The sequence below is a fragment of the Pleurodeles waltl genome, chromosome 9, assembly GCF_031143425.1.
Source record: "Pleurodeles waltl isolate 20211129_DDA chromosome 9, aPleWal1.hap1.20221129, whole genome shotgun sequence".
In the NCBI taxonomy this organism is placed as follows: Eukaryota; Metazoa; Chordata; class Amphibia; order Caudata; family Salamandridae; genus Pleurodeles; species Pleurodeles waltl.
Genome location: NC_090448.1, coordinates 522,678,663 through 522,702,570, shown reverse-complemented (window position 1 = coordinate 522,702,570; position 23,908 = coordinate 522,678,663).

Genomic DNA, 23,908 nt, shown 5'->3' with positions numbered 1-23,908 from the left:
CAAACGGCAGCCCAGTAGAGGCACGTTTTCGGAGGTCCACCAGTCCCGCAGGAGCTGAGGAACCATCATCCTCATAGTCTTGTATTATAATGTTGCACATAAGCGTGGCTGCATGTAACTGAACTAAACTATCCCATTGTTTCATAGTGTGGACAATGTCCCTGACCCCATAGTCATTCCAATTAGTCATCCACCTCCGTGTCATTTCTTCAATGAAATCTTCCTCTTGTAAATTAGAGAACAAGTGTCCGCGCAGGGTGCGCTTTCGCGGGGTCATGGGACGGGGGGTATGTGTGGTGTCTAAACAGGAGTCAGGGGTGGGCCAAACGGGGGCCAGTCGAGGGGTGGGTACAGTCGGGCGGGATGTATCCTGTATAGGTCTGGTGACAGGAGGGGTGGTGGTAGGTGGCGGAGCACTCGCCTGAGATCCAACCGGGGTTGGCACAATAGGGTTACCTGGTGCAGGTTGAGGATGTAGTGTAGGATATATTGGTGGAGTATATAATGGGGGTTTATCTAACATATCGTTTAAAAGGGGGTCTTCCTCTTGTGGTTTATCCACTACTGTCCTGGAAGGGTAACACTTATCAGTTTGTAAGTGAAGCCTTCGGTCATGTTCTAAAATTTTCTGTTGATGTTCAGCTACGTCAGAGTCATATACCTTTTCAGTCACCGTCCTGGTCTTATGTCTCTGTAATTCTTTCTCTGTCTTCCTACGTCTTTGGTCTGCTTCTTTCTGCCAAGTCCGTAGTGAATCAAACATCCCTGGTCTACTTTTTGTCACAAACAAAAATGTTCCTGTAAATAGTCTAATTTATCTTTATCAAATGTCCTGTGAATAGGCCATTGTAAATCAGAACTACCTTTGGTTCTTTTTCTCCATATATCAGACCAGATAATCGGACCTATGCCATATTTAACATATATATCATAATTCGGTTCCCGGCCGGAGGAGCAGGCATGTTTCCTCCAGGCGGGAGTCCGTACTGCAAAGACAACAACACAATTTCCTGAAACAACTGAACACTGGCATTCTTCCAGTATATTTGTAAAAAGAAAAATCTTCAATCAGTGGTTTGAATACACCAAATGAGTGGCAAATATGCCTTTTGCTTCCTATATACTTAAATGACAACTTAGGTCAGTCTTACCACTGACGTCGATGTTTGCAAAGAGCGATAGAAACCGTACAATACTCACAGACCTATTTTTAGACAGGAATCTTTCAATTCCCGTCCTTACCTGACACTTCTGTTATAGTCCAACAGTTGGGGTCTCCAGTAGTTCGCGGAAAACAGAGACCCGAATTCAGACAGCGCTAGGAGAAGTCGAGCCGGCTGGAAGACACACAGTGGAGATCCACAGGTCCACGACAGAGAACGAAGCTCAGAATCTGGTGTGGGGCGCCTCCCTTGGAAATCCAATCGTGAGTCCTCCGTCACCTGGTCGGTCCCCTGGATGCCTGACTCGGGTCCCTGTTCGGGCGCCAACTGAGGAACCAGGAAAGATTTGACCCCCACCCGGGGTCTCCTTCCCAGCAGTGGAGGGACACCCTTTATGTCCTCAGGGTCAATTTAGCAGAGAGTTCACAAATCAGACGGAGTCACCAACTGGAGGAATAAAGAGAAGTTTATTACATGGATAATAGCTCAAGCTAATACAGAGTCCCAGGACAGTCAAGTGACTATCCTACGGAGGCTGCCCCTTCACTCTGGGGCACCCAACCTTATATACACACAAAACTGCTTAGTCAGGGGACAACTCCACCCCTAGCGTATTCAAGGTCCTCTGCGGCCTTCAGAATATTTCAGGGATACACGTGTGGTGGGAGAAGGTACAGATGCAGCTGGCAGGAGGTGGCAATGACCTGTACAAACCTGTTCTGGCAGTTACTGATTAAGCACGACAATTCTTGGAACTGTAATTGGAAAAAGTAATATGGCAGCGATAAGCAGATTGCAGCCCAAGGCTGCGAGCACAAGGTCAATCATCAAAGTTCAAGAGGTTTGTCGAGCACATGGCAACATCATAAAGATAAACAGATGCCTAGCAGCTATGGTGTATGATTAACTTTATGTACATTTTCTCACTGGGTGCGGCCTTCATCTAGGGAAACCTACCAAACCCAGACATTTTGTCAAACTAGACACCTCAAGGAGTCCAGGGAGGTGTGGCTGCATGGATCCCCCAACATTTTCTTACCTAGACTCCTCTGCAAACCTCAACATTTGCTTAAGAAAGCATATTTTCCTGGCTTTTCTTTGTAGGATCACTGCTCCGGCACAAAATTCCTACTCCCCAGCATTCCCCTCAGTCTCCCAAGTAAAATGACACCTCACTTGTGTGGGTCTCCAAAGCAGAGTCAGCCTAAAGATGTATAAACATAAAATATGTGCTTATCAACTCTCTGTGTTATCCCCTCCATCTCTACAGGTTTTAGGCCTTTTTCTGTTGCAGGCACCTGGCCTACACACACAAGTGAGGTATCATTTTTATCAGGAGACCTGGGGGAACGCTGGATGGAAGGACATTTGTGGCTCCTGTCAGGTCCCAGAACTTGCTCTCACCGAAATGTGAAGGAAAAGTGTTTTTTTAGCCAAATTTTGACATTTGCAATGGATTCTGGGTAAGAAAACACTGAGGGATTAACGCAAGTCACACCTCCCTGGACTCCCTCAGTGTCTAGTTTTCAGAAAGGTTTGGGTTTGGTAGGTTTCCCTATATGGCTACTGATCCCAGGACCAAAAACAAAGGTGCCTCCCCTCCCCAAAAAAACATTTTTTTGTGTGATGATTTTGATGTGTCCACGTTGTGTTTTGGGACATTTCCTGTCTCGGGCACTAGGCCTACCCACACAAGTGAGGTATCATTTTTATCAGGAGACTTGGGGGAGCACTGTGTTTAAGGAAATCTGTGGCTCCTCTCAGATGCCAGAACTTTCTGTCACTGAAATGTGAGGAAAGGTTTGAGCCAAATTTTGAGGTTTGCAAAGGATTCTGGGTAACAGAACCGGGTGAGAGCCCCACAAGTCATCCCATCCTGGATTCCCCTAGGTGTCTAGTTTTCAAAAACTGCAGATGTTTTGTAGGTTTCCCAAGGTGCCGGCTGAGCTAGAGGCCAAAATCCACAGGCAGGCACTTTGCAAAAACACATTTGTTTTCTTAGGGAAAATGTGATGTGTCCACGTTGTGTTTTGGGGCATTTCCTGCCGCGGGCGAGGGGCCTACCCACACAAGTGAGGTATAATTTTTATCAAGAGACTTGGGGAAATGCTGGGTGGAAGGAAATTTGTGGCTCCTCTCAGATTCCAGAACTTTCTGTCACCGAAATTTGAGGAAAATGTGTTTTTTAGCCAAAGTTTGAGGTTTGCAAAGGATTCTGGGTAACAGAACCTGGTGGGAGCCCCACAAGTCACCTCATCTTGGATTACCATAGGTGTCTAGTTTTCAAAAACACACAGGTTTGGTAGGTTTCCCGAGGTACTGGCTGAGCTAGAGGCCAAAATCCACAGGTAGGTACTTTGCAAAAAACACCTCTGTTTTATTTCGGAAAATGTGATGTGTCCTCGTTGTGTTTTGGGGCATTTCCTGTCGCTGGCACCAGGCCTACCCACACAAGTGAGGTATAATTCTTATCGGGAGACTTGAGGGAACGCTGGGTGGTAGGAAATGTGTGGCTCCTCTCAGATTCCAGAACTTTCTGACACCAAAATTTGAGGAAAAATAGTTTTTTAGCCATATTTTGAGGTTTGCAAAGGATTCTGGGTAACAGAACCTGATGGGAGCCCCACAAGTCACCCCATCTTCCATTCCCCTAGGTGTCTAGTTTTCAAAAATGCACAGGTTTGGTAGGTTTCCCCAGGTGCCGGCTGAGCTAGAGGCCAAAATCCACAGGTAGGCACTTTGCAAAAAACACCTCTGTTTTCTTCGGGAAAATGTGATGTGTCCACATTGTGTTTTGGGGCATTTCCTGTCACTGGCGCTAGGCCTACCCACACAAGTGAGGTATCTTTTTTATCGGGAGACTTGGGCGAAGGCTGGGTGGAAGGACATTTGTGGCTCCTCTCCGATTCCAGAACTTTCTGTCACCAAAATGTGAGGAAAAAGTGTTTATTAGCCAGATTTTGAGGTTTGCAAAGGATTCTGGGTAACAGAATCTGGTGGAAGCCCCAGAAGTCACCCCATCTTAGATTCCCCTAGGTGTCTGGTTTTCACAAATGCACAGGTTTTGTAAGTTTCCCTAGGTGTCGGCTGAGCTAGAGGCCAAGATCCACAGGTAGGCACTTTACAAAAAACAGCTCTATTTTCTTTGGGAAAATGTGATGTGTCCACATTGTGGTTTGGGACATTTCCAGTCGCGGGCAGTAGGCCTACCCATACAAGTGAGGTATAATTTTTACTGGGAGACTTTCAGGAACATAGAATAGCAAAACAAGTGTTATTGCCCCTTGTCTTTCTCTACATTTTTTCCTTCCAAATGTAAGACAGTGTGTAAAAAAAAGTCTATTTGAGAAATGCCCTGTAATTCACATGCTAGTATGGGCACCCCAGAATTCAGAGATGTGCAAATAATCGCTGCTTCTCAACACCTTATCTTGTGCCATTTTGGAAATACACATGTTTTCTTGATACCTATTTTTCACTCTTTATATTTCAGTAAATGAATTACTGTATACCCGGTATAGAATGAAAACCCACTACAAGGTGCAGCTCATATATTGGCTCTGGGTACCTAGGGTTCTTGATGAACCTACAAGCCCTCTATAGCCCCCGTAACCAGAAGAGTCCAGCAGACGTAACGGTATATTGCTTTCAAAAATCGGACATCGCAGGAAAAAGTTAGAGTAAAACGTAGAGAAAAATGGCTGCTTTTTTCACCTCAAGTTCAATATTTTTTTATTTGAGCTGTTATGTTCTGTAGGAAACCCTTTTAGGAACTACACAAATTACCCATTGCTGGATTTAGAATTTTGTCTACTTTTCAGAAATGTTTAGCTTTCCAGGATCCAGCATTGGTTTCACACCCATTTCTGTCACTAACTGGAAGGAGGCTGAAAGCACAAAAAAATCATACAAATGGGGTATGTCCCAGTACAATGCCAAAATTGTGTTGAAAAATTGGATTGTCTGATTCAAGTCTGCCTGTTCCTGAAAGCTGGGGAGCTGGTGATTTTAGCACCACAAACCCTTTGTTGATGCAATTTTCAGGGAAAAAAACACAAGCCTTCTTCTGCAGCCCTTTTTTTTTTTTTTTTTTTAAACTAAATTTTGCTGTATTTTGGCTAATTTGTTGGTCTCCTTCAGGAGAACACACAAACTCTGGGTACCCCTAGTATCCCTACGATGTTGGAAAAAAGGACACAAATTTGGTGTGGGTAGCTTATGTGGGCAAAAAGTTATGAAGTCGAAGTGCGAACTGCCCCAAATAGCCAAAAAAAGGCCTGGCACCTGAGGGGGAAAAGGCCTGGCAGGGAAGAGGTTAAAGGTCAACCCAGTATGTTTTTCTTTTTATGTTCAACACATTGTCCTGAACATGACACTAAAGAAAAAGTTAGATCAATGGACAAGTACATTCAGTTCATATTTTCAAAAAATATCGGAAACAGACAAATGGGATATTATTTGGAATCGTTCCGAGCTCAAATTCCAAGATGCAGTTCTTGTTTTCTAGGGCTAATGTCTGTGTCACAACTAGTGGCTGGACCAAACGCACACATATTCGAATTTCTGCTTTTAAAATCCTTTCAGTTTTAAATCCTTTCTGCAGAGCTTGCTTGGGTAACACAGCAAGTGGAGTTTGGGAAACTACATTTTAATTTTCTTCAACTCGATCACTTAGCAATGTTCACGAACATACACAGGGGAGGTAAAGAGGGTGTATTACAACAGAGGTTTACTTCCCTTGGCACCTGGTTCACAGCTTCGAGACCATCCCGTCAAGTAAAATGTTTGACTGAGTGTCATGGTAAAGACCAAACAACTAAACGACCTGAGGTACATGCTAGATTTGGACCCCCGGATTTCTAGGTCTGGAAATTCTATGAACGTAAAGATTGTGTAGAAAGAACAAAAGTATAAAGAGGGATCTGCTGTGAATGTGCTGAAACGTGGAAAACATCACAACTGTTATAAACTTGGGACGACAACCATGATAATGCATATCCGAACATTTCTTTATGGCAGAAATCCTCACAGCATCCGTCTACAGCTTAATTCAGATCAATATGGAAACCAACAGGCAGTATAGGTTAGTTTTTGCATCTTTAATGACGCTTTCCCTCTTTGACCAAGCAGTGCTCTCAATCCAAGCCAATTGTGTGCTAAATATGCTGCAGATTAGTGAAATGGTTTTAAAGTTACCAGGTGGATCCAACTTTGGGCCTGATTTAGATATTGGAGGATGGGTTGCTCACTCACAACGGTGATGGATATCCTGTCTGCTGAAATCTGTTTCCTATAGGATATAACAGGATTTAGATTTCAGCGGACGGGATATCTGTCACCGCTGTGACGGAATTAGCCGCTTGCCAATATCTAAATTAGGCCCTTTGTCTCTTTGGAAATGTACATGGAATTGCCCATAGCAATGTTTGTTCCATTTAAGTCTATAACTGTGAAAATTAATTTTCAAAGAATTTCAATGGCATAGGGCTCTTTCTGTCAATTGGTACTTTTTTAGGGTTTGGTAAATTATAGTCCAACCGTTTTGGAAATACGTGAAGAAATATGAATTTCCAGTATATAATTGTGCTGCATCTTCCATAACATTTTGCGATCTATGGACAAATAAAATAAATATCTTTGTGAACAACAAAAAACAAACCAATGCATATGTAATAGACACGTCACATGTCTGGAACCAAATGTTTGTGAACAATTGATCAAAAAGGCAGAAAAGCTGCATTATAGTGAAAGAGCTTATACTTCAATATACATAAATGGGCAGGCTTTGGCCCCACCTACTGATGCAGAGATCTCCCTATCTTGTAAGTGATGATCAAAAATAAACAAAGGCTTCCACTGTCACATCCTTAGGGTACATTACAAATAAACCACATGCTTGGAAAACCCAGGTTGTAAAAAAATAGAAATTCACCGTGTTGGACCTGGCCCTTTTTGCGGGTTCATCTCCAGGCTTTTTGCCTCCTTCCTCCTATTTTTTCTGACCTCTTGCTGTTGGCTCTAAAACTCTGAGCACTTTATCACTGCTGACCAGTGCTAAAGTGCAGGTGCTCTCCCTTCTAAAGTTGGTAGGATTGGCTTATACATAATTGGCACATTTAACTTACCTTTAAGGCCCTTGTACAGTGGTATCCCTACACCCAGGGCCGATAAATTAAATGTTACTAGTAAACCTTCAGCGCTGCTTGCGCCACCCACTGAAGTAGCCTTTCAAACTAATCTCAGGCCTGCTAGCACAGGGCCTACGTGCACAGTTTACTGCCACAGGGACCTGTCATCTAAATTTACTTGTGAGGCCCAGTACTCCTCTTTTACTACATGTAGGTCACTCCGAAGACAGGCCCTAGCTAGCCCTATGGGCAGGGTGAAACGTATGTAGAAGGCAGGAAATGTGCCTGGTTGCGTGGCCTGTCCTGGTAGTGACAAACAGCTTATTTGGTTTCTCACTGCTGTGAGTGTTGCCTTCTCATAGGATTGCACTGGAAATGCCCTGCCTTATGTCTAGGGGGTATTCTTTGATTTAAGAGGTGTGGCATAGGCATGTTTGGTATGGTTAGAATGGTAGTGCAAAATGCTGCTTATTGGTGTAGGTGGGTTTTTTATTACCATTATAGAAATGTCACTTCCAGAAAGTGAGCATTTTTTCTGTGCATATGACTCTGGTGTTTTGCAGCTTGACTCCAATCCACATCTGAGCAGAGTGACAGATGGGCTTTGTGCATACTTTGAGACAGCCTATACACAGAGGGGGTGGAGGTGCCACAGAGGTGCAACTACATATTGAATGGTCTACCTGGGCTGCGAGAAGGTGAGACGGGGCACACTTGCATTTGTAAAGGCTGTGCCCTGGCCTCACACAAAGGGCTAATTTACCCCCCAACTGATGTCTGGAGCCTGTGCTGGAGGAGAGAGGGGACACTCCTAGAACCAGTTTTAACTGGTTGGACCCTCCTCTCCACCTCTTTGTTAGTGCTTTGTAAAACTAAGTATATGTACAGGGGATTTCCCCATGAAAATAAGACACTGAAACTCAAGAAACATACTTGGAACTGGACACAGAATGCTGCTGGAGGGACTCAACAGGAGCGGCCTAGGACTGCTGCTGCTGTGCTGACCTGTGACCTGCTGGATCACTAGGAGGAACTGCCACTGTCTGCATCCCCTTTGTGATGGCCTGCTGCTGGGCCCTACCAACCTGTGCTCCATCCTTGTGTACCCAGGGGCTGGGTGCTGTGGCCCTTGACCTCTACAACTGCCTTCTTGCAGCACATGAGGGGTAATGTTCTTGCTCTCTTTTTGAGGGGCATAGTGCCTGGTGAGCACTCTGCTTGAATTGCTTTTTGTCTTGAGAGCGCTTGAGAGCGCCTTCCTGCTTGCTGGTGCCTTGAGAGCACCCTCTTCCACCAGTATCGCCCCTTGAGAGAGCGTTGCCACTGAAACATCACTGCCGTGGCCCGGGCACTCGGTATGTTGAAGCTCATCGGAAGCACGCTGTGTCCTGTGCCCCCGGGCCACAAAGCAATGAAACCTGGAGCTAGCACGCTCCTAGCGGTGCCCCCAGGGCGAAGCACCCTACTGAGAGCGCTCCTGGCGCACCATCTGGCCCTGACTGTTGTCAGGCCTCACCACTGCTGCCTGGGCGGGCTGTTATCATACACTTGCACACCAGATCGGGTGCGGGCGAGTGGATGGCAGTGGCCCCAGGAGGGAGAGAGACCTCATTGGAGGTCTCCTCTGGATCCGAGGTCCGCCCAAAGAGCAGGATGTGGGGGAGGCAAAGGTAAGTCCCCTTTTCCTCCAGTCACTGCCAAAGGAGCGTGTAGCTCCAACTGTTGCATAGTGCTTTTCTTGGTCCCTGGGGTCCATTGACACCCCAGATCAGGCATTAGCCCCCAGGAGGGGCCCTTACAACAGAGCGGAGGGGGTGCGTGCCACCCCCTCCCCTGACCAATCAATAGGCGCCCCTTGTTTTGCGCTGAGGAGCGCTGTGGGCCCCCTTAACTTCGCTTTCATTCAAGGTGCATTCATGCGGTGACCGGTTACCGACCAGGCAATGGCCATATGTGTTACTACTGTTCCTGGGAAGGACATTTAAGTTGCTTCCTTTATATATGTGATATGTCTTGGGTATGATTTGCCATGTGCTCTCTGATATACCATATAGTATCTGATGTGTTTGCTAGTGTTCCTGTTAGGGGCATTTATGCTAACCTGTTTTTATGACTTGCCATGTGTTTCCTAATGCTCCTGGTTTGGGCATTTATGAGAATCTTGTATCCTATGCATTACTGGAGTAACGTTTTTCCTGACTATTGCTTATGTTGCAGAATAATGAGTAACCTGTGTGTTATATGTGACTACTGCTGATTTCTGCAGGGTAACAGTACTGTGTAACGTTCTGACAACTGCTTAGGGTAGCAGGGTATTAGTGACATGTTGTGTTTGGTCTAATGATGTTGTGTACAATACAGTTTATTTTTATATAACTTGGTGTTATGTTTCCTTTGTGGTGGGGATAGTGCGTCACGTGTGTTGTGCAAATGCTTTACACATTGCCTCTGGGATAGGCCTGACTGCTCGTGCCAAGCTATCAAGGGGGTGAGCAGGGGTTATCTTGGGTGCGTAACTCCCTCGCCCTGACTAGAGCGGATGGGTTCTGTCTGGCTTAGGTGCATACCCTAGCCAACCAGAAACACAATTTCTAACACACCTCATCCTTGATGGGAGGAATAGTTAGCACCAATCCCTGTTGAATCATAATCTACTCATCATTTCCATGAACGTATGGTTAACTATTTCATTCTTCTGTGGCCTTACCTACAGGCTGAGTCAGCACCTACAGGCTGAGTTAGTCCAATAATACCCATAGCCCTCCCTTTGTCTAAAAACACGCAGGGGCTACAAAACCAATATGCACTGGCCAGGCAACAGCTGCTCCTGTGCCCTTAACACACCCTGCCCTGTCCAAATGTAGTATGTGTGTGTATATGTGTGTGCATTGCATATTCCTACCTTGTCCAAGGGTGGAGGTGAATATTTAAATGTTTACCTCCCTGCCTAGTTGGGGTACTTGCTGACATCTCTCTGGCTTTATTTACCAAATACCAGTTCTGGTGATGGTCATTTAGTGCCTCATATCCTCCTAGCCTAAGTGTTGTGAAACCCTCACCTTTCCAGTAGATCCTCTGAGCCCAAAAAGGGGTATTTTGATTCCACAGAGAAAAGAAAAACAGACACATATTTTACACCCTGCCTCTGAGTTGTAGTTTTAATTGTGGGAGTGTTTAGAATGCAACTGACTGGTCAAGGAATCTCTTACTCTTGCAGTTTGTAAGAAAGAGACTCTACATTGGATCCTAAGACTCTACACAAATCTTGGTATTTCAAATAATTAGTGTGTATTATTTGCAAATTATAGGAGAGTCATGTGAATAAGAATTATCATCATAACAATGATTATCTCAGCACTAATACAGTTATACTATTTGAGTGAATAAAATACAGGCACCAAACATTGCTCATCACACATCCCTAACCAGTTCGTATAAAATCCCCTATTTGCCTGTGGCACCATATTTCTGTGTAGATTGTTGCCCAGTCACGTAATACCTCTGTGTACCCACAGACCAGATGGTCATCAGTTAAGTATACCAACAGAGTGCATTACTCCCAGCAACTGGTCTTGAACAGAGTAGAGAAGCGGAGTAATACTTTTATTGTGGTGAATCAAAATCAGGTCCTTGTTCCGACTGAAAGGCATGCATCCCACAAACCCACTTTGTGAGTCATGAATTGATGCTGTAGTCACATCAATCTGAAGTAACTGAATGAATCTACACCTACCAGTATGTATTTGTATTGATTTTCTGGTAATGATGGACCAATGTGATTTACATAGATTATTTCAAAGGTATAGCTGCTTATTTGAGAGGTACAGGTGGAGGTGTTATCTTGTTATCTACTTAGTCTTGTTAACATGTATGTTAACAAGACTAAGTAGATGCTTCTTGGACCTTAGGCAAGTGCAAATTTGGATCAATTTACCAACTTTAGCAGGAAGAACAGACATGTTATGGCTCATGAATCTTTCTCACCGTTTCTGAAGAAAATGCATATAAAGCATGTAACAATCTGGCATCGACTATCAGGCATTTCTTTTGGCTGTTCTTGATATTAGCAGCGTTTTGTTACATGTGTGTACACAAAAGAAATCCACACTTATTTATTTCTTATCTCAGACCAATTATAGCGCAGAATAAATGTAACAAAATAATTGCAGAAATCAATATTATTGTAGTGAGAGTGAAAGCACAGAAGAGGAATATCAGGAAAGCAGACAGCACAATAACCAATACTTTAAGGATCCATCAATGTCTATTTTTAATACATCAAAGGTTTTGCCTTAATGAGAGTTTAGTATTTCAGTTCGGTAACCTCATGTGTGTACTTTAACCGTAACTCATGTATTTTTCTGGTCCCTGGACTTGTCTGTGGGATAAGACCAAATTGTGGCCCTCATTATCAACCTGGCGGTGTGGGCCATCATGCTGGCGGTGGCGGGAAATCCCGCCATCCGGCATGGCAGCCCGCACCGACACATAATGATGACAGGGAGGGCCGCCATAGGTGGTGGACGGCACCGTTATCCGACAGGGCAGTGCTGCTGCCCCTCGGATAATGATCCCAATTTCACCAGCCTTTTCCTGGCAGGAGATTGCTGAAGGTGGTGCATGGTCTGGGTGGTTGTTAAGCTGGGTGCCTTTCATGAAGGTGTGGTTGCTGGTCCGAAGGCGGACGTGTATGTGTTCCCTGAAGGTTGTGCCCTTGTCGATGAAGGTGGTGCAGGTGATGGAGCCCTTGTGTATGATGGCGAGTTCCCGGTTTGTTTGGTCTGTCCTGGAGTGAGATCTTGTAGCCTGGTGGAGTGATTAAAAAAATGCATGGCCCTGAAAGCCTATTTTCGTGAATACAATAGCAATGTAGTAGTGTTTGAGACATAGTAGATAGTAACAAGCAGGTCAGCAAAAGGAGTCAAAAACTAAGTATTAAATAGGCATGGTGTCTATACTGCAGAAAGGAAAGGGCTGTCTGAAGGTTAAATCTCTGCACTGCAGAAGTTAGACAAATGTTTGTGTTAATACAGCGAACACATATTCATTTTATCAAGCAAACTGGATTCAACATAATACAGGGTCAAACAGGAATATTAGAACCCTATTCTGCCCCGTGCAGCATTTTACAGTACTTAAGACATTAAGGAGATGCATATAACCTTGAATAATTTCATTACATGAGATATTAGTTATGAAAACCAAGCTACTAGTTTGGAAAAAGCATAGAAAAAGGCCGATCAGCAAGTAATTTGCAAGCAAGGCAAAGCTTTTGAAAGTCACAGTAACTAAGCATTGTGATAATTTTACATAGCAATGAGTGTCCTGAAGGGTAATTAATGCATGAAGATGTGCTGATGAGGACAGGAGCATCATTCCTTAAGCAACGAAGTTGAAACAGAAGGTGCCAATGATTAATTTGTGAATAAAAAGGCGCAGGTGCCCAAAGCCATTCGCTTAAACTTACGGCTGCTGCAATTAAATGTGCGAACACGGAATACTGAGGCAGCCTAATCCTGAAGCCATCTCGGGCCTCTTCAATCGATTTAACGCCACTCCCTACTCCTTCAGCTCACTCTTGCAGCTTTCTGCTTTCTCCCATTGTGACGCTTTTTCGTTTTTCTCTTCCTCCGTCTTTGCCATATGTGTCTTTTGTTCGCAGTAAATGCTTGCGGCAGAAAAATAAGTGCCGGACCTCAAAAATAAGTGCCGCAATAAGCACACATTAAGCACTGCCAGTGATGTATAATTATTGCGTATATAGAAGTTTGCTGGGCCGTCCATAAAAGTGAGACATGGTGATGAGCGGAGAAATGGTTCCATGCATCAACCACATCAGAGTAAGATCATCAGCAGAAGAAAAATGTTACCCTTCTATCTGTTGACCAGAGAGCAGAAGGCATTCTTTTTGGTGAAGTGGTGCTGGTGTAAAGTAAGGTAATACGGTACAAACTGTGTAGTTCCATTAAGAAGGGACCTCAGCATCCTCTTTGATGTAACCATTTGCAAAGCCCAACGCAGCTGTGCAAAAGCGCGTCTCTGAACTTGTTCTTGAGGTACCGTGTAGATACTTTCTCTAATTTCAGAGCAAGTGAGGCGATAGTAGAAATCGTACAGACCTGTTTAGGTAATGTTCAAAACCTATTGTCAAGGACAGAAAAGATGTCCTGCAGCACTTCCTTATCTATATCTTCATATGATAGCAGCTTCCTTTTTAGAATAAGCAGTACTCTCTTGGGTTAATCCTTCCTATGTGAGCAAGACCCAAAAGAAAGTCATTTAAATTCATATAATTTTGTATTTTCAACTTGTGTTCTTTCACCAAATTAAGATAATAATTTGGCATCTGTTGTTGTCAACTTCACAAACACTGTATGTGGTAACAGCAACAGATTCGTATCAAGGATAGGGTCCATTAGCTAAACGGCCAGAATTGTTTTTAACAAAAAAAGCTTAGTGGAGGTTGTTAGATTGAACTGGCCACAGTGCTACTCATTTGAAGCAAATGATGCCATATTAAATGCATCATTTAAATATATATATATTTATTGTGAGTTTTTCCAATTAAACACAAGAGGAGAATGACAGACTAAAAACATACCATTGCCATGTCAGATACAGTAGCTGTAAAGCTATTCAGCATAATAGCAAATTGATTCATAGTATGAAATACAATCCTCCTAATTCATAAAAACCAAATAAATTGTCGTTCGAAGAATGAAGTGCAAAATGAGCGTTAATCATACATTCAAGACATCCGAATCTCAAAATTCGATATTAATATTCATAAAGGAAATGAAAGTGCAAATCACAAGCTAGATTGCAAAACGTGCCCTCAGCGTTGCTCAGATTCAGCCAATATAAAGGAAAAAGAGTGCAAATTCAAGCGGTAAATTGAAGGGCATCCTTCCATACCATTGCCATAACAAATACAGTAGCTAAAAAATAGCTCAACATAATATTAGATCAATCCACAATATGAGATACATTATTCATAATTCATGAAACCAAATACAGTTCCATTCAGATAATAAAGTGCAAAGTATGGATTAAACCTCGTTCCATGGAACCCGAATCTCAAAATCCAATGTTATAAGGTTGGTATTCAGTAAGAAGAGAAAGTGCAGTTTACAGCCTAAAAAAATTGCAAAACATGCCCCTGACATTGATCAGATTCAGCCAAGATAAAATAAAGGGCCAGATTTACAAGGTCCTTGCACCACCTTAGTGCCACATTTGCGGCAAACATTTTGCTTCAAATGTGACGCTAACAGGTTACTACCATAGACCCATATTTACAAGGTGGCGCAAACTAGGTTTGCACCACCTTGAAACCCTCTGCGCCCCATCATGCATAATATATGCATGATGTATGCAAAGAGGGCATTCTCTTGTTAAAGGGTCACCAAACATGGCGCAATGAAATCTACAAGATTCCATTGCACCATTTTTAGCATCATTTTTAATGCCTGCCTTAAAGCAGGAGTTAAAATGAGGTTCCCATTGATTTCAATGGGCCTCTTAGCACTATACTGGATTAGCCTAATTTTTTACGCTAATTCAGTATAGTTTTACAATAAAGTAAATACGGCACTACCATGGTGGTGTTAGGGGATCCAAAGGGGGCCGCAAGAAAAGTGGAGCATCACTAGTAATGTGCCTCTTTATTGTAAATATGGGCCAAAGTGTACAAATTTAGGTAGTAAAGTGCAGGGCGTGCTTCCATATTGCAGCATTGAGTTGGCAATGCCAAGCTAACAGATAATGACAGCGCAATGGGATGTTCACCAAAAATCTTGGTGACCTTACATGAAAACTCAACCTTGTGAGCTGCCCCTTTAATCCAGCTGGCCAGCTGCCCCTTTATTCCAGCTGGCACTGACCCAGTCCTGGATAGGTGCCCAAATTTGTTTCCTCTTCTTCCTAGCTGTCCTGCCTTTACGCCCATACAAGGTGTTTTCCAAATTATACATCAAGAGCAATCACGTACGCCATTGATGAAATGTTGGGGCTATGGATTGAGCCAAACCAATACTATACGCACGCAAACATCAGCCATGGTTACAAAGACAAAATGCTGGCCAGATGTAGTAACCATCTCATTAGGCACTCGCACTCCCAACAACATTAACCTGTGGGGGGGGAGGGTGTCAAAGTAACGTCAAGCTTTAGGGTGGTTTTCATGAACTTTGAGATATTGAAGGCAGCAGATGCCAACAGAGCCCCACCATTTGGTAGTTTGAACGAATGGCATCGTAATTGTTTTCCACATAAGGTATCCACACCAAATTTGTGTCCTTTTTTCCAGGTTCCTGGGGATTGTAAAGGTAGCCAGGGTTTGTGGATTCCCAGGGAGGGGGTGGAGAAAAGAGCCAAAATATAGCAAAATCTTGAGTTTTTTTTAGCAAATTGGTCCAGATAAAAGTATCTCTTTTTTCCCTAAGAATGGCATCCACGGTTTGCTGTGCTAAAGTCAACATCTTCCCAGCTTTCATGACCATAAAGAGCTGAATCAAAAAAACTAATTTTGTAGCACAGTTTTGCCATTTTTTCAAGAGGTAGCCTTTTTTTCCCTATTTTTTGTGCTCTCAGCCTACTTCCAGTTTGTGGTGGAAACCAGTGTGAAACTCAGAGGTGATCCAGAAAAGCTATAGTTATAGATTTCTGAAAAGTAAACAAAATTCTCAATTCTGCAAGGAGTCATATGTGTATGTCCCTCAATGTTTTGCCAAGAACTGTTGAAAAAAAACAATGAGTGGGAAAAATGGATATTTGCGACATTTATCTGTAACTTTCTGTCACTATGGCCAGTTGACAAAAGCAATATACCCTTACGTCGCTCGACCATACTGGTAGTGGGGATATATATTGTGTGTAGGTTCTCTAAGAACCCAGGGTACCAAGAGCCAACAACTTAGCTGCACTGTAAAATGGTTTTCATTGAGTATCATGTATAGACTAATTTGTTACAGCAAAATAGGCAGAGTGAAAAATAGGTATCAAGGAAACTTAGGTATTTCTTAAATGGGCAGAAGATACAGAGTTTAGGAGCAGTGGGTATTTCAACATCTCTGAACCTGTGGGTATTAATACTAGCATAGGATTTAGGGGATATTTTGATATTTTTGGGGACGCTGCTGCCGTTGTCGGTGAGGAGGAGGAGGGGCTGACCCAGGGCCAGGAGCCCTTTAAATTCAACAACTGCGCTCCCGCTCGCGGGACGCATCCGGGCCAAGCCCGGGCCAAGGGCGGGCCCGTCCTTGCCCGTCATTGCCAGGAAGAGGCAGGGCAGGGCCTCCCCCTGATATCCCTCTATAGACTTTGGGTTAGGCAGCCCATAGGCGTCTGGCCGCCTGAAGATACTGTGGGGCAGCTGTGACCGGAGCCGGGCAGCAGGAGGAGGGGCTGCCACAGAAGACTTTTGCGCTCCTGCTCGCCGGGCCCCCCCCTCTGAGTCCCACGGTTCAGGAGGTCCCCGAGTAACCGGCACACAAGTAAGACTTGCTAAATGAGCAGTTTTTTTATTTTTTTTATTATATATCTTATACTGCCATACTCTGTTTGTGCACTACTCTTACTGGATGGGATTGGGCTAAATTTTGGCGCTTTGCCCCATTATTATTCGAAAGACGATGGGTAAAAGGAAGAACACCACACTTTGTATTGTATTGTATTGTATTGTAATCGTATTTATATAGCGCTTACTACCCCTGACGAGGCGTCGAAGTGCTTTTCGATGAGTAGCACGTTACTCCGGAACCCAACAAGAATTAGTGATGGATTAGTATTGTTTAATAATGAGTACAGTTTTAGTATTATTATGAGTAAATTTGAGCCGCGGATATGAGAGATTGTTAATTAGATTGACTGGAGTAATAGAGGGGTGGAGGAGGAAAGAAATCCAGAAGTGTTAATTGGGAGTATATCCTTCATTTACTCAACCCAAAGGTTTGGGATGAATAAAGGGGGGCGGAGGTGGAAGAGTATGTGGAAGGGTTAGGGAGAGCATAGTAGCAGGGTGAGATGAATGCAGGAGAATTTAGTAGGGTTGTGTGGGAGGTCATAGAGGTAGAGTGAGGTTTGGTGAGTTAGATGTGGAGGTGGAGCGAAGAGTTTAGGCAGAGATATTTAGGGGATGAAAGTGGTAGAAGGGATTTGGGATGAGTCAGAGTGAGAATGGAGGATAGTTTGATAGAGACATGACATAAGAATGATGAGTAGATAAGTGTGATAAGATGAGAGCAGGAGTTCATAGATATCTAGTATAACAACCCAAACAAAAAAAAAAAACAGGAGCCATGCAATGATCCACGAACATGCCAAGCACAGAAACAACATATACACATACATACACATATATATATATATATATATATATATATATATACACATAGACATGAATACACACACATATGCACATAAAATACATAATTAGAATCATGGGTAAAAAATACTTAGTCAGACAGGTTTAAAGAGTGTGTGTGTATTTTATTGTTATGACAGTAGCAATACACATTTTCCAAAGAAACTATAAATAAATAGAAATATACGTATAATCTGAAAAAAATATTTATCCACATAGGCATATGCAGTTCAAAGGTGGTTATGAAGGAAAGAGCCAACTCTTGAGTAGTTTTCTGAAGACAAGAAAGTTATCTGTGGCTCTTATAGTTGGGGGTAATGAATTCCATAGTTTGGCTGCTTGGACGGAGAAGGATGTACCACCTACAGTCTTTTCTTGTATGGTGGTGTTCTAAGGCGGGGTGCTAGTCTTGAGCGGAGGGTTCTTTGTTGGATGTATTTGGTAATTTTCTTTCTGATAAAAAGCAGTCCTGTTCCATGTATAGCTTTGTGGGTGATACAAAGCAGCTTGAAAGTGCATCTTCTGGCAACGGGTAACCAGTGTAGTGCTCTCAAGGCAGGGAAGATGTGGGCTTGCGGTTTTATATATAGTAGTAGCCTGGCTGCGGAATTCTGGATACGTTGTAGTTTTTTCATAACAGATAGAGATGATCCATGGTAGAGGCTTGTAGCGGGTTCTTTATCCCGAGTCGAAAGGATATTGGAAGAAGGCGACAGACTCAGGGTTTTAAGGGGTTAGTGCTTTTATTTCTATCTGCTCGTAGGGGACACTAGCTCGTGTCACAAAGCTTTTTGGTGTTGTCAGAGTCCAGAAACCAATATGAATCCCTTTTCTTTCAGGGTCGAGAGTTCCGGGAATGGCGTGTTCCGATGTGGAGGGAGACCTTGTTTCCCCGAGGCTCAGTGGGACCGGATTCCCCAAAATAAAGAAGAAAGAAAAACAAGGCACAGGTAAGTGGGGAATATAATTTATCTCCTGTTTCCTTTATGGTTAGTAGGGAGTGAGGGACGAGGTAGTGGGGGGGGGGGGGGGGGATAGGTGAAGCTATGTCTCCTAATTCCTTATAGTGCCCTCTTGGTGACCCCTTTTCTCTTAGCTTTTCTTGCTGTTTCTGGGTTAGGTCGTGGTTGTAGTTATAGGCAGGGTCTGGGTTCCCATTTATACCACCTCCCCCTCTTTGCAGGAACTTAACTCCCTCTCCTTGGTGTCCTTCCGCCCAGTCAGCCACCCGTAACCCCAATTCCACCCTTGGTACGCTCGTACCTGGTCGGGCCACGCCCCTCCAGGGACGCGGCCGGCTTGTAGACAGTCTCCCGGCTTGTCTTCTACAGGGGCGGGAGGCGCCCTGGGTGTTCCGTTCTTCGCGCGTCCTCCTCCTCTCGCGGCAGGGTTATCCTCCGGATGCAGGGGGTTGCTGTGTCCGGAGGTGCTCCTCGTGCTGTCGGCGTCTCTCTCTTCTCCTCTTCTCGTTTTTTGTCCGTCTTCTTCTTTCCGTATTTCTTCCTGACGGATGACGTTAGACGTCATCACGTCAGGAGTTCCTCGGATGCCCCCGGGGTATCCGTCGGCGGTCGTCTTCTCTCCTGAAGCCGCTGCGTCCGGAGGCGCCCGGCTACACATCCCCTCACACGCGGGGGGCTGTTCGAGCCCCGCAAGACCCGGGAACCGGGATAAATAGTCAGCCTGACCCATAAGGTCACCAGGGAGATGGCAAACCTGGAAGGAGAAAGGTTGGAGTTCTATGAACCATCTTAATATCCGATTATTGGTATCCTTATACCTTGAGAGCCAGGTAAGGGGTGCATGATCTGTATATAACAGGAACGGCCGTCCCAAGAGGTAATATTGGAGGCTTTCGATCGCCCATTTAATGGCAAGACACTCCCGCTCTATAATGGGATACCTTTGTTCTCTGGGAAGTAACTTACGACTAATGAAGACAACGGGGTGGCTAATTCCGTCTTCGTCTTTTTGAAAAAGGACGGCACCTACTCCGACGTCGGAGGCATCTGTTTGGAGATGAAAGGGACTATCAAACTCAGGGCACCGTAAAATCGGTTGAGTGGTGAGACACCTTTGTAAAGTACGGTAACTACGTAGTTGGATCGGGTTTAGGATCGTGATGTTGTTTGGTTGCCCTTTCCTTAATAGGTCTGTCAAGGGGGCCGCCAGACTGGAGTAGTGAGGAATAAACCTTCGGTAGTACCCCACTAATCCTAAAAAGGAACGAACCTCCTTCTTTGTGGTGGGAGCCTTAGTGTGTAGGATGGCTTCGATTTTATTCATTTGTGGACGTAGTATGCCTTTACCAATGTGATATCCCAGGTAGGAGATCTCGTTAAAAACTAGTCGGCTCTTGGCGGGATTGGCCGTTAGTCCAGCCTTCCTTAAAGCCGAGAAGATTCTGTCGAGGTGGATCAAATGATCTTCCCAGGTCTCACTGAAGATAACGATGTCATCCAGATAGGCTGCCGCGTATCTGTTATGAGGTCGCAATATGGTGTCAATGAGACGTTGGAAGGTTGCAGGAGCGCCGTGTAACCCAAAAGGAAGTACCTTAAAGTGATATAACCCTGAGGGAGTAGCGAAAGCCGTTTTTCCCCTATCACCGGGGGCCAACGGAATCTGCCAATACCCTTTTGTTAAGTCGAGGGTGGACATGTATTTGGCTTTTCCTAACCTTTCCAATAATTCGTCTATCCTTGGGAGAGGATATGTGTCAAACTGGGATATGGAATTGACTTGTCTAAAGTCAATACAAAAGCGTATGGACCCGTCAGGCTTGGGTACCAATACCACTGGTGAACACCAGGGGCTCTGGGAAGGCTCTATGATGTCTAGGTCTAACATTTTTTTTATTTCGTTTTCTACGAGGATTTTCCGAGCTTCAGGGATACGATAAGGCCTTAACCGTACTGTTTTCCCTGGGGGGGTGATGATTTGATGGTGTACCAATCGGGTCCTACCGGGCATCGATGAGAACACCGGGATATGGTTATAGAGGAGTTTGTCTAACTGTCTATTTTGGTGAAAAGAGAGGTCTGTATTTATGACAGGAATTTCCCTTTCGCCAGGCGGATCAGTGGGACACCATCCTATCTCCAACTCCTTAACAGTGTTAACTAGGCATCCTGGCCTTTGTTCGGCTGGAGGTTCTTCCCATCGTTTTAACAAATTAACGTGGAAGATCTGTGATCTATTAGGATTATCGTTGAGCTGAATTTTGTAGGTTACGGGTGTTACTATGCCTGTTATAAGGTATGGTCCCTGCCATTTTGCTAACAATTTGTTGTCTGAACTGGGGAGAAGGATTAATACTTTATCTCCTATGGCAAAAGACCTTAATTGGGTATTCCGATCATAATTCCTTTTCTGTTTGTCCTGGGCCCTTTCCATGTGTTCCCTAATGCTTTCCCATACTGTATGTAGGTGAGTTTTTAAGTCTCGGGTATAGTTTAGAAGGGTCTTTTCTCCTTCTTCCTCTTCCCACATTTCCGCGGCCATGTCTAGTAGGGTCCTGGGTTGTCGCCCAAATAACAACTCAAAAGGACTATGGCCTGTAGATGCTTGTTCGTGGGTCCTGATTGCGTATAAGACTAAGGGAAGTTTTCTATCCCAGTCCTTACCTGTCTCTGAGATGGATTTTTTTAGTAGTGTCTTTAGGGTGCGGTTATATCTCTCCACCAAACCATCGGTTTGTGGATGATAGACCGACGTCCGCAATTGTCTAATCCCTAATAATTGACATATTTGTGTCATCAAGTTGGACATGAATTGGGTGCCTTGATCTGTTAAGATCTCCCGAGGAAACCCGATTCGGGAAAAGAACCCAATCATGGCGTGGGCGACACTCTTAGTGCTAATACTAGAGAGGGGAATAGCCTCAGGATATCTAGTGGCGTAGTCCACTAATACCAATATATAACGATAACCTCTGGATGAGGGTAAAAGGGGGCCAACCAGGTCCATCCCTATTCTGGAGAAGGGAACATCAATGATGGGAAGAGGTTGCAAGGGGGCCTTCCTCCGTGAACCTGGATCAATCAATTGGCATTTTGGACATTGTTGACAGAACCTCCTAATCTGTGAAAAAAACCCCGGCCAATAAAACTTCCTCAACAAATATTCTTCTGTCTTCTCCCTTCCATAATGGCCACCCCCTGGCTGGCTGTGCGCTAAGTGTAGGACTTGTTGTCTGTAAGGCTCGGGAACTATCAACTGTTTTTTTTCTTCTTGGTTCTGATTAGTGACTCGATATAATAGATCCTTAATTACAGTGAACGAGGGACCCTTGTCTTGTGGGGTCCGTGGTCGTGCGCTTCCCCAGGCGTGGATTAGACTGGGGTCTTCTCTTTGAGAGGTCCGGAAGGGGGGAAGAGTAGTAAGGGCAAAAACCTCTGTAATTACCCTCGCGAGACTGGGGTTGTCCGCGTTGTAGGTTTTCTTGATCCTTCTTTTTTCCTTCCGGGAGAGTTTGGGTCGCACCGTCGGAGGTGACAGAGGACTGGTGGAAAAAGGAGCATCTTTCCACCAGGTATTCGGTTCTTCGGCCGGGCGAACACTCTCCAAGAGTTTGGAAAACTCCGAAAAGTCAGTCCCTATAATGGCCTCTTCAACCAGCTGTTCTACTAACCCCACCCTGATGGGGTTTTCTTTTCCTTCCCAGATGAGGGTTGTCCAGATCAGGGGGTATTCTCTGGTTTCTCCGTGAATACAGCAGATTGATACCGTAAGCCCTGACGTGTGGAGACTCTTATTAATCAAATCAGCCCTGACTACTGACTGGCTACACCCTGAGTCAATAAGGGCCACCGTGGGTTTCCCATTGATAAGCAGTGTCTTTTTGTAAGGGGTTGCCCTTCTCCCCGTGTAAAAGACCCTTCCCCTCGTGACCCCTATTTCCATGGGTTCCGGTTTCTCTGTTTTCAGGGGACAACCGCGAGCGATGTGACCCCATTCTCCGCAGCTAAAACACTGAGGTTGTTGTATGTATGGCCTTTCAAGACCCCGTGGTTTCCCTATTTCCTCATTGATTCTTCGGCCCCCTGATGAAGATATCCCAGAACCTTGACGTAGGGGACTAGGCGTGGATCGAGGGGTTGTGACTTTGAATTCGAGGGAGCGATGAAAAGCACAGGCTAGCTCGATGGTGGTATTGGTATCCGGGTTTGGATGTTGCTTGATCCAGTTACGCGTAGAAGGCGGTAGAGCGTCTAGGTATTGTTCTAAGAGCACAATCTCAATAATGTCTTCCCGATTAGTCCCTATGGGGCCCAACCATTTGAGACCCAGATCTTTAATCCTAAAGTATAGAGCCCGGGGATTTTCGGAGGGTCCCCATTTAGCCTTTCTAAATCGGACACGATAATGTTCAGAGTCAAATCCCACCCGTTCCAAGATGCTCTTTTTAATATCCTTATATGGGGTTGTTCCGCCGGGGTTTACCGCCTGATAAGCGGCTTGGAGTGTTCCCGTTAATAAGGGGGCGATATATTGGCCCCAGCGCTCCGGTGGCCAGGTAGCGGAAGTAGCAACTCGTTCAAAATTGGTGAAAAAGGCATCGGGGTCTTCACCTTCTTGATATCGTTGTAGGACTGAACTAGGCACATTTGGGTGCACACGAGTAGCGGCTATTGTATCAGTGAGATTTTTAATGGCGGTTTCATGAACCAACTGGTTGTTGGCCATTATAGTAGCCTGGCTTTTGAGTGCGTTTTGTAGTGTCTCTCTTTCCAACTTAGCCTCTTTTTGTTGCTCTTCCCACACCAATTGTAGGTGTCTCTGTCCTGAGGCCAACTGTTGCATCATATCAGACATGCTACACTGTTCCTCCATTTTCTGGAAGCCCTTGTCGCCAATTCCAATATCCCACTTCTGACACCACTGTAGCGGGTTCTTTATCCCGAGTCGAAAGGATATTGGAAGAAGGCGACAGACTCAGGGTTTTAAGGGGTTAGTGCTTTTATTTCTATCTGCTCGTAGGGGACACTAGCTCGTGTCACAAAGCTTTTTGGTGTTGTCAGAGTCCAGAAACCAATATGAATCCCTTTTCTTTCAGGGTCGAGAGTTCCGGGAATGGCGTGTTCCGATGTGGAGGGAGACCTTGTTTCCCCGAGGCTCAGTGGGACCGGATTCCCCAAAATAAAGAAGAAAGAAAAACAAGGCACAGGTAAGTGGGGAATATAATTTATCTCCTGTTTCCTTTATGGTTAGTAGGGAGTGAGGGACGAGGTAGTGGGGGGGGGGATAGGTGA